This window comes from Tachyglossus aculeatus, chromosome 3 (genome assembly GCF_015852505.1).
Source record: "Tachyglossus aculeatus isolate mTacAcu1 chromosome 3, mTacAcu1.pri, whole genome shotgun sequence".
In the NCBI taxonomy this organism is placed as follows: domain Eukaryota; kingdom Metazoa; phylum Chordata; class Mammalia; order Monotremata; family Tachyglossidae; genus Tachyglossus; species Tachyglossus aculeatus.
In genome coordinates, this window is record NC_052068.1 from 1,418,109 (window position 1) to 1,433,329 (window position 15,221).

Sequence of the window (15,221 nt, forward strand, 5' to 3'; positions counted from 1 at the left end):
TAATTAATTTAATTTACTATTCAATTAAATACGATTGAATGAATGAATGAATGAATGAATGAATGAGAGCTGGGTTCTAAACCCGCCTCCGCCACCTGCCTGCTGGGATTTGCACATAGTAAGCACTTAATAAGTGCCATCATTATTATTATTATTCCCAGACTGAGCCCCTTCCTTCCTCTCCCCTCGTTATCCCCCATCTTACCTCCTTCCCTTCCCCACAGCACCTGTATATATGCATATATGTTTGTACAGATTTATTACTCTATTTATTTATTTTACTTGTGCATTTGTACTCTATTTATTTTATTTTGTTGGTATGTTTGGTTTTGTTCTCTGTCTCCCCCTTCTCGACTGTGAGCCCGCTGTTGGGTAGGGACCGTCTCTAGATGTTGCCAACTTGGACTTCCCAAGCGCTTAGTCCAGTGCTCTGCACGCAGTCGGCGCTCAATAAATACGATCGATTGATTCTCTGTGAGCCCCCCATGGGACAACCTGATTACCTTGTATCCCCCAACGCTTAGAACAGTGCTTTGCACATAGTAAGCACTTAATAAGTGCCATTATTATTATTATTATTATTATTCCCTTGCCTTCCCAGACTGAGCCCCTTCCTTCCTCTCCCCCTCGTCATCCCCCCACCTTACCTCCTTCCCTTCCCCACAGCACCTGTATATATTTTTTACAGATTTATTACTCTATTTGACTTGTACGTATCTATTCTATTTATTTTATTTTGTTAGTATGTTTGGTTTTGTTGTCTGTCTCCCCCTTCTAGACTGTGAGCCCGCTGTTGGGTAGGGATTGTCTCTAGATGTTGCCAACTTGTACTTCCCAAGCGCTTAGTACAGTGCTCTGCACACAGTAAGCGCTCAATAAAGACGATTGATTGATTGATTGAAACCTTGGACAAACCACTTGAGTTCTCTGGGCCTCTGTTTCCTCCTCTGTACGGTGGGGTGTGAAGGACTAATAATAATAATAATGGCATTTCAATCAATCAATCAATCTATCTATCGTATTTAGTGAGCGCTTACTGTGTGCAGAGCACTGGACTAAGCGCTTGGGAAGTCCAAGTTGGCAACACCTAGAGACGGTCCCGACCCAACAGTGGGCTCACAGTCTAGAAGCATTTAATAAGCGCTTACTGTTTTAAGCACTGGGGAGGTTACAAGGTGATCAGGTTCAGTCATTCATCCAATTGTATTTAATAATAATAATAATAATAATAATAATAATAATGATGGCATTTATTAAGCATTTACTATGTGCAAAGCACTGTTCTAAGCGCTGCGGAGGTTACAAGGAGATCAGGTTGTCCCACGGGGGGCTCACACTCTTAATCCCCATTTTCCAGATGAGGTAACAGAGGCTCAGAGAAGTGACTTGCCCAAAGTCCCACAGCTGACAACAGCGTGGCTCAGTGGAAAGAGCACAGGCTTTGGAGTCAGAGGTCATGGGTTCAAATCCCAGCTCCGCCAATTGTCGGCTGTGGGACTTTGGGCGAGTCACTTCACTTCTCTGGGCCCCGGTTCCCTTATCTGTAAAATGGGGATGAAGACTGTGAGCCCCCCGTGGGACAACCTGATCACCTTGTAACCTCCTCAGCGCTTAGAATGGTGCTTTGCACATAGTAAGCACTTAATAAATGCCATTATTATTATTCTCTGAGCCTCAGTTCCCTCATCTGTAAAAAGGGGATTAAGACTGTGAGCCCCCCCGTGGGACAACCTGATCACCTTGTATCTACCCCAGCGCTTAGAACAGTAAGCGCTTAATAAATGCCATTGTTATTATCACTATTGTTCTCTGAGCCTGTTCCCTCATCTGTAAAATGGGGATTAAGACTGTGAGCCCCCCGTGGGACAACCTGATCACCTTGTAACCTCCCCAGCGCTTAGAACAGTGCTTTGCACGTAGTAAGCGCTTAGTAAGTGCCATCCTCATTATTATTATTATTATTAATTGGCAGAGTTGGGATTAGAACCCAAAGCCCGGGCTCTTTCCACTGAGCCACGCTGCTTCTATTCATTCATTCATTCATTCAATTGTATTTATTGAGCACTTACTGTGTGCAGAGCACTGTACTAAGCGCTTGGGAAGTCCAAATTGGCAACATCTAGAGACGGTCCCTACCCAACAGCGGGCTCACGGTCTAGAAGGGGGAGGATGGGCCCGGGAGGATAGGCAGGGGGATCCTCGGGCTGGACTGGTGACCGTGGGAGCTGCCCATCCAAGGACGGAGGGAAAGTGGGTCAGGAGAGTATTTATTTTACTTGTCCATATCTAGTCTATTTATTTTATTTTGTTAATATGTTTGGTTTTGTTCTCTGTCTCCCCCTTTTAGACCGTGAGCCCGCTGTTGGGTAGGGACCGTCTCTAGATGTTGCCAACTTGGACTTCCCAAGCGCTTAGTCCAGTGCTCTGCACACAGTAAGCGCTCAATAAATCATCATCATCATCAATCATATTTATTGAGCGCTTACTATGGGCAGGGCACTGGACTAAGCGCTTGGGAAGTACAAATTGGCAACATCTAGAGACAGTCCCTACCCAACAGTGGGCTCACAGTCTAGAAGGGGGAGACAGAGAACAAAACCAAACATACTAACAAAATAAAATAAATAGGATAGATATGTACGAGTAAAATAAATAAATAGAGTAATAAATCTGTACAAACATATACACATATGTACAGGTGCTGTGGGGAAGGGAAGGAGGTAAGATGGGGGGGATGGAGAGGGGGACGAGGGGGAGAGGAAGGAAGGGGCTCAGTCTGGGAAGGCCTCCTGGAGGAGGTGAGCTCTCAGCAGGGCCTTGAAGGGAGGAAGAGAGCCAGCTTGGCGGAGGGGCAGAGGGATTGGGGGCATTCCAGGCCCGGGGGATGACGCAGGCCGGGGGTCGACGGCGGGACAGGCGAGAACGAGGTACGGTGAGGAAAATCAATAAATACGATTGATTGATTGAGTTTTCGAGGAAAGCTTCCCCCGTGACCGGACCGAGCATCTGGCGTCTTCACCAGAGCCCAGGAGGTCCTGGGGATGGACTGGTTTCCTGACCACCACTTGTCAGCTGTGTGACTCTGGGCAAGTCACTTAATCAATCAATCAATCAATCGTATTTATTGAGCGCTTACTGTGTGCAGAGCACTGGACTAAGCACTTGGGAAGTACAAGTCGGCATCATATAGAGACGGTCCCTACCCAACAGTGGGCTCACAGTCTAAAAGGGGGAGACAGAGAACAAAACCAAACATACTAACAAAATAAAATAAATAGAATAGATATGTACAGGTAAATAAATAAATAGAGTAATAAATATGTACAAATATATACACATATATACAGGTGCTGTGGGGAAGGGAAGGAGGTAACTTCACTGTGCCTCAGTTACCTCATCTGTAAAATGGGGATGAAGACTGTGAGCTCCCTGTGAGACCACCTGATCACCCCTCCAGCGCTTAGAACAGTGCTTTGCATGTAGTAAGTGCTTAACAAATGCGCTTACTATGTGCAAAGCACCATTCTAAGGGCTGGGGAGGTTACAAGGTGATCAGGTTGTGCCACATGGGGCTCAGTCTTCATCCCCATTTTACAGATGAGGGAACCGAGGCCCAGAGAAGTGAAGTGACTTGCCCAAAGTCATACAGCTGACAATTGGCGGAGCCAGGGGTTTGAACCCATAATAATAACAATAATAATGGCATTTATTAAGCGCTTACTACGTGCAAAGCACCATTCTAAACGCTGGGGAGGTTACAAGGTGATCAGGTTGTCCCATGGGGGGCTCACAGTCTTCATCCCCATTTGACAGATGAGGGAACTGAGGCCCAGAGTAGTGAAGTGAATTGCCCAAAGTCACAAAGCTGACAATTGGAGGAGCCGGGATTTGAACCCATAATAACAATAATGATGACATTTATTAAGTGCTTACTATGTGCAAAGCACCGTTCTAAGCACTGGGGAGGTTATAAGGTGATGAGGTTGTCCCACGGGGGGGCTCACAGTCTTCATCCCCATTTTCCAGATGAGGGAACCGAGGCCCAGAGAAGGGAAGTGACTTGCCCAAAGTAACACAGCTGACAATTGGTGGAGCCAGGGGTTTGAAACCATAATAATAACAATTATAATGGCATTTATTAAGCGCTTACTATGTGCAAAGCACTGTTCTAAGTGCTGGGGAGGCTACAAGGGGATCAGGTTGTCCCACGGGGGGCTCACAGTCTTAATCCCCATTTTCCAGATGAGGGAACTGAGGCACAGAGAAGTGAAGTGACTTGCCCAAAGTCACACAGCTGACAATTGGAGGAGCCAGGATTTGAACCCATACTAATAATAATAATGATGGCATTTATTAAGTGCTTACTATGTGCAAAGCACCGTTCTAAGTACTGGGGAGGTTATAAGGTGATGAGGTTGTCCCACGGGGGGCTCACAGTCTTCATCCCCATTTTCCAGATGAGGGAAACAAGGCCCAGAGAAGGGAAGTGACTTGCCCAAAATCACCCAGCTGACAAGTGTGACTTTCAAATCCCGGCTCTGCCAATTCATTCATTCATTCATCATCACCATCAATCGTATTTATTGAGCGCTTACTGTGTGCAGAGCACTGTACTAAGCGCTTGGGAAGTCCAAGTTGGCAACATATAGGGACAGTCCCTACCCAACAGTGGGCTCCCAGTCTACAATTGCATTTATTGAGGACTGACTGTGCGCAGGGCACTGTACTAAGCGCTGCCACACACAGCTGACAAGTGGCGGAGCCGGGGTTTGAACCCAGGACCTCTGACTCCAAAGCCCGGGCTCTTCCCACTGAGCCACGCTGCTTCTCTCCTTCTACTGACTGACATTGAGTAGGTCACTTAATGTCTCTGGGCCTCAGCTTCCTTATCAATCAATCAATCAATCGTATTTATTGAGCGCTTACTGTGTGCAGAGCACTGTACTAAGCGCTTGGGAAGTACAAGTTGGCAACATAAAGAGACAGTCCCTACCCAACAGTGGGCTCACAGTCTTATCTGTGAAATGGGGGTTGAGTAGCTATTTTCCTTCCTCCCCTTCGTGGGAAAGGAACCGTGTCTGACCTTGACACATAATATTCACTCATTCATGCATTCAATCGTATTTATTGAGTGCTTACTGTGTGCACAGCACTGTACTAAGCGCTTGGGAAGTCCAAGTTGGCAACGTCTAGAGACTGTCCCTACCCAACAGCGGGCTCACGGTCTAGAAGGCGGAGGCAGACAACAAAGCAACACATATTAACAAAATAAAATAAATAGAATAGTAAATATGTACAAGTAAAATAGAATAATAAATTCATTCATTCAATCGTATTTATTGAGTGCTTACTGTGTGCAGAGCACTGGACTAAGCGCTTGGGAAGTCCAAGTTGGCAACACAGAGAGATGGTCCCTACCCAACGGCGGGCTCACAGTCTAGAAGGGGGAGACAGATACAAAACATTAAATCTGTCCAAACATATTCATTCTTTCATTCATTCAATCGTACTTATTGAGCACTTACTGTGTGCAGAGCACTGGACTAAGCGCTTGGGAAGTACAAATTGGCAACACAGAGAGACGGTCCCTACCCAACAGTGGGCTCACAGTCTAGAAGGAGGAGACAGACAACAAAACAACACATATTAACAAAATAAAATAAATAGAATAGTAAATATGTACAAGTAAAATAGAGTAATAAATTCATTCATTCAATCGTATTTATTGAGCGCTTACTGTGTGCAGAGCACTGGACTAAGCGCTTGGGAAGGACAAGTTGGCAACATATAGAGACAGTCCCTACCCCACGGCGGGCTCACAGTCTAGAAGGAGGAGACAGACAACGAAACAACACATATTAACAAAATAAAATACATAGAATAGTAAGTACGTCCAAGTAAAATAGAGTAATAAATCTGTCCAAACATATTCATTCATGCATTCAATTGTATTTATTGAGCGCTTACTGTGTGCAGAGCACTGGACTAAGCGCTTGGGAAGTCCAAGCTGGCGACGTCTAGAGACGGTTCCTACCCAACGGTGGGCTCACAGTCGAGAAGGGGGAGACAGACGACAAAACAGAACATATTAACTAAATAAAACAGAAATATGTACAAATAAAATAGAGTAATAATAATAATAATAGACGTCTGACTCCAAATCCCATGCTCTTTCCACTGAGCCACACTGCTCATGAAGAGGGACTCGGAAGAATTCCGGACGCTTCAGGCCGCAAAGACGCCACCTCGGTCAAATTGTCCTTCCTGAGTGTTTAGTACAGTGTTCTGTATAGTATCCAGTGCTTAGAACAGTGCTTTGCACATAGTAATAATAATAATAATAATAATAATAATGATGTTGGCATTTGTTAAGCGCTTACTATGTGCAAAGCACTGTTCTAAGCGCCGGGGGGGGATACAGAGTGATCAGGTTGTCCCATGTGGGGTTCACAGTCTTAATCCCCATTTTACAGATGAGGGAACTGAGGCTCGAGAAGCGAAGTGACTTGCCCAAGGTCACACAGCAGACATGTGGTGGAGTCGGGATTCGAACCCATGACCTCTGACTCCAAAGCCCGGGCTCTTTCCACTGAGCCACGCTGCTTCTATGAGCCACGCTGCTTCTATAGTAAGCGCTTAACAAATACCATCGTTATTATTATCATTATCATGATTATCATTATATCATTATAATCACATATATTATATATGATTATAATTCTTATCATTATTATAATATAGGACCTACTGCTTCATTGGTGCTAAACAATCGCCACAATTCACCGCACTGAGGAGGAGGAGGAGGAAGAAAATCAATCTCTCTTTATTTAGACTTTTAGACTGTGAGCCCACTGTTGGATAGGGACTGTCTCTATATGTTGCCAATTTGTACTTCCCAAGCGCTTAGTACAGTGCTCTGCACATAGTAAGCGCTCAATAAATACGATTGATGATGATGATGTCTCTATATGTTGCCAACTTGTATTTCTTAAGCGCTTAGTACAGTGCTCTGCATAGTATCCAGTGCTTAGAACATTGCTTTGCACATAGTAAGCGCTTAACAAATACCATCATTATTATTATCATTATTATCACAATTATTATCATTATATCATTATAATCATATATCATATATATTAAATATCATTATAATTCTTATCATTATTATAATATAGGCCCTACTGCTTCGTTGGTGCTAAACAATCGCCACAATTCACCGCATTGATGAGGGGGAGGAGGAAGAAAATCAATCTCTCTTTATTTAGACTTTTAGACTGTGAGCCCACTGTTGGGTAGGGACCGTCTCTATATGTTGCCAACTTGTACTTCCCAAGCGCTTAGTACAGTGCTCTGCATAGTATCCAGCGCTTAGATCCATGCTTTGCACATAGTAAGCGCTTAACAAATACCATCATTATTATTATCATTATTATCATGATTATTATCATTATATCATAATCATATATATTATATATCATTATAATTCTTATCATTATTATAATATAGGTCCTACTGCTTAGTTGGTGCTAAACAATCGCCACAATTCACCGCACTGATGAGGAGGAGGAGGAAGAAAATCAATCTCTCTTTATTTAGACTTTTAGACTGTGAGCCCACTGTTGGGTAGGGACTGTCTCTATATGTTGCCAATTTGTACTTCCCAAGCGCTTAGTACAGTGCTCTGCATAGTATCCAGCGCTTAGATCCATGCTTTGCACATAGTAAGCGCTTAACAAATACCATCATTATTATTATCATTATTATCATTATTATTATCATTATATCATAATCATATATATTATATATCATTATAATTCTTATCATTATTATAATATAGGTCCTACTGCTTAGTTGGTGCTAAACAATCGCCACAATTCACCGCATTGATGAGGAGGAGGAGGAAGAAAATCAATCTCTCTTTATTTAGACTTTTAGACTGTGAGCCCACTGTTGGGTAGGGACTGTCTCTATATGTTGCCAATTTGTACTTCCCAAGCGCTTAGTACAGTGCTCTGCACATAGTAAGCGCTCAATAAATACGATTGATGATGATGATGATGATGACTGTCTCTAAATGTTGCCAACTTGTACTTCTTAAGCGCTTAGTACAGTGCTCTGCATAGTATCCAGCGCTTAGAACATTGCTTTGCAGATAGTAAGCGCTTAACAAATACCATCATTATTATTATCATTATTATCACGATTATTATAATTATATCATTATAATCATATATCATATATAGTATATCATCATCAATTGTATTTATTGAGCGCTTACTCTGTGCAGAGCACTGTACTAAGCGCTTGGGAAGTCCAAGTTGGCAACATATAGAGACAGTCCCTACCCAACATTGGGCTCACAGTCTAAAAGGGGGAGACAGAGAACAAAACCAAACATACTAACAAAATAAAATAAATAGATATGTACAAGTAAAATAAATAAATAAATAGAGTAATGAATATGTACAAACATATATACATATATACATTATATATCATTATAATTCTTGTCATTATTATAATATAGGCCCTACTGCTTCGTTGGTGCTAAACAATCGCCACAATTCACCGCATTGATGAGGAGGAGGAGGAAGAAAATCAATCTCTCTTTATTTAGACTTTTAGACTGTGAGCCCACTGTTGGGTAGGGACTTTCTCTATATGTTGCCAACTTGTACTTCCCAAGCGCTTAGTACAGTGCTCTGCAGACAGTAAGTGCTCAATAAATACGATTGATTGATTTTACTTGTGCATATTTATTCTATTTATTTTATTCTGTTAATCTGTTTTGTTTTGTTCTCCGTCTCCCCCTTCTAGACTGTGAGCCCACTGTTGGGTAGGGACCGTCTCTATATGTTGCCAACTTGGACTTCCCAAGCGCTTAGTACAGTGCTCTGCACACAGTAAGCGCTCAATAAATACGATTGATTGATTGATTTTACTTGTACATATTTATTCTATTTATTTTATTCTGCTAATCTGTTTTGTTTTGTTGTCTGTCACCCCCTTCTAGACTGTTAGCCCGCTGTTGGGTAGGGACCGTCTCTATATGTTGCCAACTTGGACTTCCCAAGTGCTTAGTACAGTGCTCTGCACACAGTAAGCACTCAATAAATACGATTGATTGATTTTACTTGTACATATTTATTCTGTTTCCTTTATTTTGTTAATATGTTTTGTTTTGTTCTCTGTCTCCCCCTTCTAGACTGTGAGCCCGCTCTTGGGTAGGGACAGTCTCTATATGTTGCCAACTTGGACTTCCCAAGCGCTTAGTACAGTGCTCTGCACACAGTAAGCGCTCAATAAATATGATTGATTGATTGATTTTACTTGTACATATTTATTCTATTTATTTTATTCTGTTAATATGTTTTGTTTTGTTCTCCATCTCCCCCTTCTAGACTGTGAGCCCGCTCTTGGGTAGGGACCGTCTCTATATGTTGCCAACTTGGACTTCCCAAGCGCTTAGTACAGTGCTCTGCACACAGTAAGCGCTCAATAAATATGACTGATTGATTGATTTTACTTGTACATATTTATTCTATTTATTTTATTCTGTTAATATGTTTGGTTTTGTTCTCTGTCTCCCCCTTCTAGACTGTGAGCCTGCTGTTGGGTCGGGACCGTCTCTAGATGTCCCCAACTTGTACTTCCCAAGCGCTTAGTCCAGTGCTCTGCACACAGTAAGCGCTCAATAAATACGATCGATTGATTGATTGATCTCTCTGCGTCTTGCTATTTCGCTTTTTCCGGAGGCGGAAGCAGGAAATTCCCGTGCAGGCGGATGGATTAGCAAACAAGCCAAGCCCTTCACCCGACAGCCGGTAAAATAACCAGCTCGTCCAGAAGTCAAATTCGGACAGAAGCAGCGTCTGATTTATCGACGCTCCATAAATACGACTGAATGAATGAATTCTTTCATTCACTCATTCAATCGTATGTATTGAGCGCTTACCTTGTGCAGAGCACTGGACTAAACGCCTGGGAAGTCCAGGTTGGCAACATATAGAGACGGTCCCTGCCCAACAACGGGCTCACAGTCTAGAAATGGAAAGAGCCCGGGTTTGGGAGTCCGAGGTCATGGGTTCTAATCCCGGCTCTGCCACTTGTCGGTTGTGTGACTTTGGGCAAGTCACCTCACTTCTCTGGGCCTCAGTGACCTCATCTGGAAAATGGGGATGAAGACTGTGAGCCCCCCGTGGGACACCCTGATCACCTTGTAACCTCCCCAGTGCTTAGAACAGTGTTTTGCACATAGTAAGCGCTTAATAAATGCCATTATTATTATTATTATTGTTCTCTGGGCCTCAGTTCCCTCATCTGTAAAATGGGGATGAAGACTGTGAGCCCCCCGTGGGACAACCTGATCACCCTGTATCCTCCCCAGCGCTTAGTAATAATAATAATAATGGTATTTGTTAAGCGCTTACTATGTGCAAAGCACTGTTCTAAGCGCTGGGGAGGTTAGAAGGTGATCCGGTTGCCCCATGGGGGCCTCACAGTTTTAATCCCCATTTTCCAGATGAGGTAACTGAGGCCCAGAGAATAATAATAATGATGGCATTTATTAAGCGCTTACTATGTGCAAAGCACTGTTCTATCAATCAATCATATTTATTGAGCACTTACTATGTGCAGAGCACTGTACTAAGCGCTTGGGAAGTACAAATTGGCAACATATAGAGACAGTCCCTGCCCAACAGTGGGCTCACAGTCTAAAAGGGGGAGACAGAGAACAAAACCAAACACACTAACAAAATAAAATAAATAGAATATGTACAAGTAAAATAAATAAATAAATAGAGTAATAAATATGTACAAAAAATATGTTCTAAGCGCTGGGGAGGTTAGAAGGTGATCAGGTTGTCCCACGGGGGGCTCACAGTCTTCATCCCCATTTTCCAGATGAGGTAACTGAGGCCCAGAGAATAATAATAATGATGGCATTTATTAAACGCTTACTATGTGCAAAGCACTGTTCTAAGCGCTGGGGAGGTTAGAAGGTGATCTGGTTGCCCCACAGGGGCCTCACGGTTTTAACCCCCATTTTCCAGATGAGGTAACTGAGGCCCAGAGAATAATAATGATGGCATTTATTAAGCACTTACTATGTGCAAAGCACTGTTCTATCAATCAATCAATCATATTTATTGAGCGCTTACTATGTGCAGAGCACTATACTAAGCTCTTGGGAAGTACAAATTGGCAACATATAGAGACAGTCCCTGCCCAACAGTGGGCTCACAGTCTAAAAGGGGGAGACAGAGAACAAAACCAAAAATACTAACAAAATAAAATAAATAGATCAATCAATCAATCAATCGTATTTATTGAGCACTTACTATGTGCAGAGCACTGTACTAAGCGCTTGGGAAGTACAAATTGGCAACACATAGAGACAGTCCCTACCCAACAGTGGGCTCACAGTCTAAAAGGGGGAGACAGAGAACAGAACCAAACATACCAACAAAATAAAATAAATAGGATAGAAATGTACAAGTAAAATAAATAAATAAATAGAGTAATAAATATGTACAAAAAATATGTTCTAAGCGCTGGGGAGGTTAGAAGGTGATCAGGTTGTCCCACGGGGGGCTCCCAGTTTTCCTCCCCATTTTCCAGATGAGGGAACTGAGGCCCAGAGAAGTGAAGCGACCTGCCCGAAGTCACCCAGCTGACAGTTGGCGGAGCCGGGATTTGAACCCACGACCTCTGACTCCAAAGCCTGGGTTCTTTCCACTGAGTCACGCTGCACATAGTAAGCGCTTAGCAAATGCCATTATTATGATTATTATTATTATTATTAGATAGGGGCAGGGCAGAAGCACCAGCCAAGCCCAAGTGACACATAGACACACCCATTTAGACCGATGCTCTCATTCATTCATTCAGTGGTATTTATTGAGCGCTTACAGTACACACGGCACTAATAATAATAATGATGGCATTTGTTAAGCGCTTACTCTCTGCTGTTCTAAACGCTGGGTGGGGGGGTACAAGGTGATCTGGTTGTCCCACGGGGGGCTCACAGTCTTCATCCCCATTTTCCAGATGGGGGAACCGAGGCCCAGAGAAGTGAAGTGCCTTGCCCAAAGCCACACAGCAGACAAGTGGCGGAGCCAGGATTAGAACCCATGACCTCTGACTCCCGAGCCCGGACTCTTTCCACTGAGCCACGCTGCTTCTGTACTAAGCACTTGGGAGAGTACCATTGTTGAGTAGGGATCGTCTGTATATGTTGCCAACTTGTAATAATAATAATAATAATAATAGTGTTTATTAAGCGCTTACTATGTGCAAAACACTGTTCTAAGCACTGGGAGGCTACAAGGTGATCAGGTTGTCCCTCGGGGGGGCTCAGAGTCTTAACACCCATTTTCCAGATGAGGTAACTGAGGCCCAGAGAAGTGAAGGGACTTGCCCGAAGTCACACAGCTGACAACTGGCGGAGCCGGGGTTTGAACCCATGACCTCTGACTCCAAAGCCCAGGCTCTTTCCACTGAGCCACGCTGCCAATACTTAATATTATTTATAATAATAATAATAATAATGATGGTATTTGCTCATTCAGCCATTCATTCCATCGTATTTCTTGAGCGCTTACTGTGTGCAGAGCACTGTACTAAGCGCTTGAGAAGTCCAAGTCGGCAACAGATAGAGACGGTCCCTACCCAACAGTGGGCTCACAGTCTAGAAGGGGAAGACAGACAACAAAACCAAACATATTAACAAAATAAAATAAATACTTGGGAGAGTATTGTAGGACAATATAACAGACATATTCATTCATTCAATCGTATTTATTGAGCGCTTACTGTGTGCAGAGCACTGGACTAAGCGCTTGGGAAGGACAAGTCGGCAACAGATAGAGACGGTCCCTACCCAACAGCGGGCTCACAGTCTAGAAGGGGGCGATGGACAACAAAACACCACAAAATAAAATAAATAGAATAGTAAATATGAACAAGTAAAATACAGTAATAAATCTGTCCAAACATATTCATTCATTCAATTGTATTTATTGAGTGCTTACTGTGTGCACAGCACTGTACTAAGCGCTTGGGAAGTACAATACTATGCGTACAAGCACTGTTCTAAGTGCTGGGGTAGATACAAGGTGATCAGGTTGTCCCACGTGAGGATCACAGTCTTCATCCCCATTTTACAGATGAGGGAACTGAGGCACAGAGAATAATAATGATGGCATTTGGTAAGCGCTTACTATGTGCAAAGCACTGTCCTAACCGCTGGGAGGGATACAAGGTGATCAGGTTGCCCCACATGGGGCTCATGGTTTTAATCCCCATTTTCCAGATGAGGGAACTGAGGCCCAGAGAAGTGATGTGACTTGCCCAAAGTCACACAGCTGACAAGTGTGACTTTCAAATCCCGCTCTGCCCATTCATTCATTCACAAGCCACAAGCCACCCGGGGGCTTTGGAGGCAGAGGTCATGGGTTCAAATCCTGGCTCCGCCAATTGTCAGCTGTGTGACTTTGGGCAAGTCACTTCACTTCTCTGGGCCTCAGTTCCCTCATCTGTCAAATGGGGATGAAGACTGTGAGCCCCCTGTGGGACAACCCTATCACCCTGTAACCTTCCCAGCGCTTAGAACGGTGCTTGGCACATAGTAAGCACTTAACAAATACCAACATCATTATTATTCGATCATATTTATTGAGCGCTTACTGTGCGCAGGGCACTGTACTAGGCGCTGCCAGCCGTGTGACTTTGGGCAAGTCACCTCACTTCTCTGTGCCTCAGTTTCCTCATCTGCAAAATGGGGATGAAGACTGTGAGCCCCCTGTGGGACAACCTCATCACCTTGTAACCTCCCCAGTGCTTAGAACAGTGCTTGGCACATAGTAAGCACTTTACAAATGCCATCATCATTATTATTATTATTCGACCATATTTATTGAGCCCTTACTGTGCGCAGGGCACCGTACTAAGCAGTGTGGCTCAGTGGAAAGGGCCCAGGCTTTGGAGTCAGAGGTCATGGGTTCGAATCCCAGCTCCACCAACTGTCAGCTGTGGGACTTTGGGTAAGTTACTTCACTTCTCTGGGCCTCAGTGACCTCATCTGTAAAATGGGGATGAAGATTGTGAGCCCCCCCTGGGACAACCTGATCACCTTGTAACCTCCCCGGCGCATAGAACAGTGCTTTGCACATAGTAAGCGCTTAATAAATGCCATTATTATTATTATTATTATTACTAAGCGCTGCCAGCTGTGTGACTCTGGGCAAGTCACCTCACTTCTCTGGGCCTCAGTTACCTCATCTGCAAAATGGGGATGAAGACTGCGAGCCCCCTGTGGGACAACCTGATCACCTTGTCACCGCCCCAGCGCTTAGAACAGTGCTTGGCACATAGTAAGCGCTAAACAAATGCCATCATCATTATTATTATTATTCGATCGTATTTATAGAGCGCTTACTGTGCGCAGGGCACTGTACTAAGCGCTGCCAGCTGTGTGACTTTGGGCAAGTCATCTCACTTCTCTGGGTCTCAGTTTCCTCATCTGCAAAATGGGGATGAAGACTGTGAGCCCCCCGTGGGGCCACCTGATCACCTTGTCACCTCCCCAGCGCTTAGAACAGTGCTTGGCACATAGTAAGCGCTTAATAAATGCCATCATTATTATTATTACTAAGCGCTGCCAGCTGTGTGACTCTGGGCAAGTCACCTCACTTCTCTGGGCCTCAGTTTCCTCATCTGCAAAATGGGGATGAAGACTGCGAGCCCCCCGTGGGACCACCTGAGCGCCTTGTCACCTCCCCAGCGCTTAGAACAGTGCTTGGCACATAGTAAGCGCTTAACAAATGCCATCATCATTATTATTATTATTATGATAATAATAATTATCATTATTATTATGATAATGATAATTATCATTATTATTATCATTATCCCAAGCCCGGGCTCTTTCCACCGAGCCCCGCTGCTTCTCATTTATGGGGCGCTTGGCGTGTGGAGGACACTGTAGTAGACGCCAGGGCGCGAGGCCGCGTGAGGGGAGGCGTCGCGCGCCCCTCAGGGCGCCCAGCGCGCATGCGCGCCCTCACGCGCAGGTAGGCGCGCGCCGCCCCCCCCCACCCCCTCGCGCTCTCTCGCTCGCGCTCGCGCGCCTGCGCACACGTTGCCGCCGGCCCCGCCCCGCCCCCCCGCGGCGGTTGGCTGTACCTGCGGCGGAGGAGGCCGGTGGGCGCGCTGCGCTG

General features: G+C 44.4%; 1 protein-coding gene across 2 annotated transcripts in view; it reads right to left on the reverse strand.

The window, feature by feature from the left end:
- Positions 1-15,221, reverse strand: part of DHX32 (DEAH-box helicase 32 (putative)) — an 87,202-nt gene extending 71,981 nt beyond the window's left edge. For both annotated transcript variants that reach the window (XM_038743831.1, XM_038743829.1), the window contains exon 1: positions 15,187-15,221. The gene's annotated coding sequence lies outside the window, so the exon portion shown is untranslated. The remainder of the gene's footprint in view (positions 1-15,186) is intronic.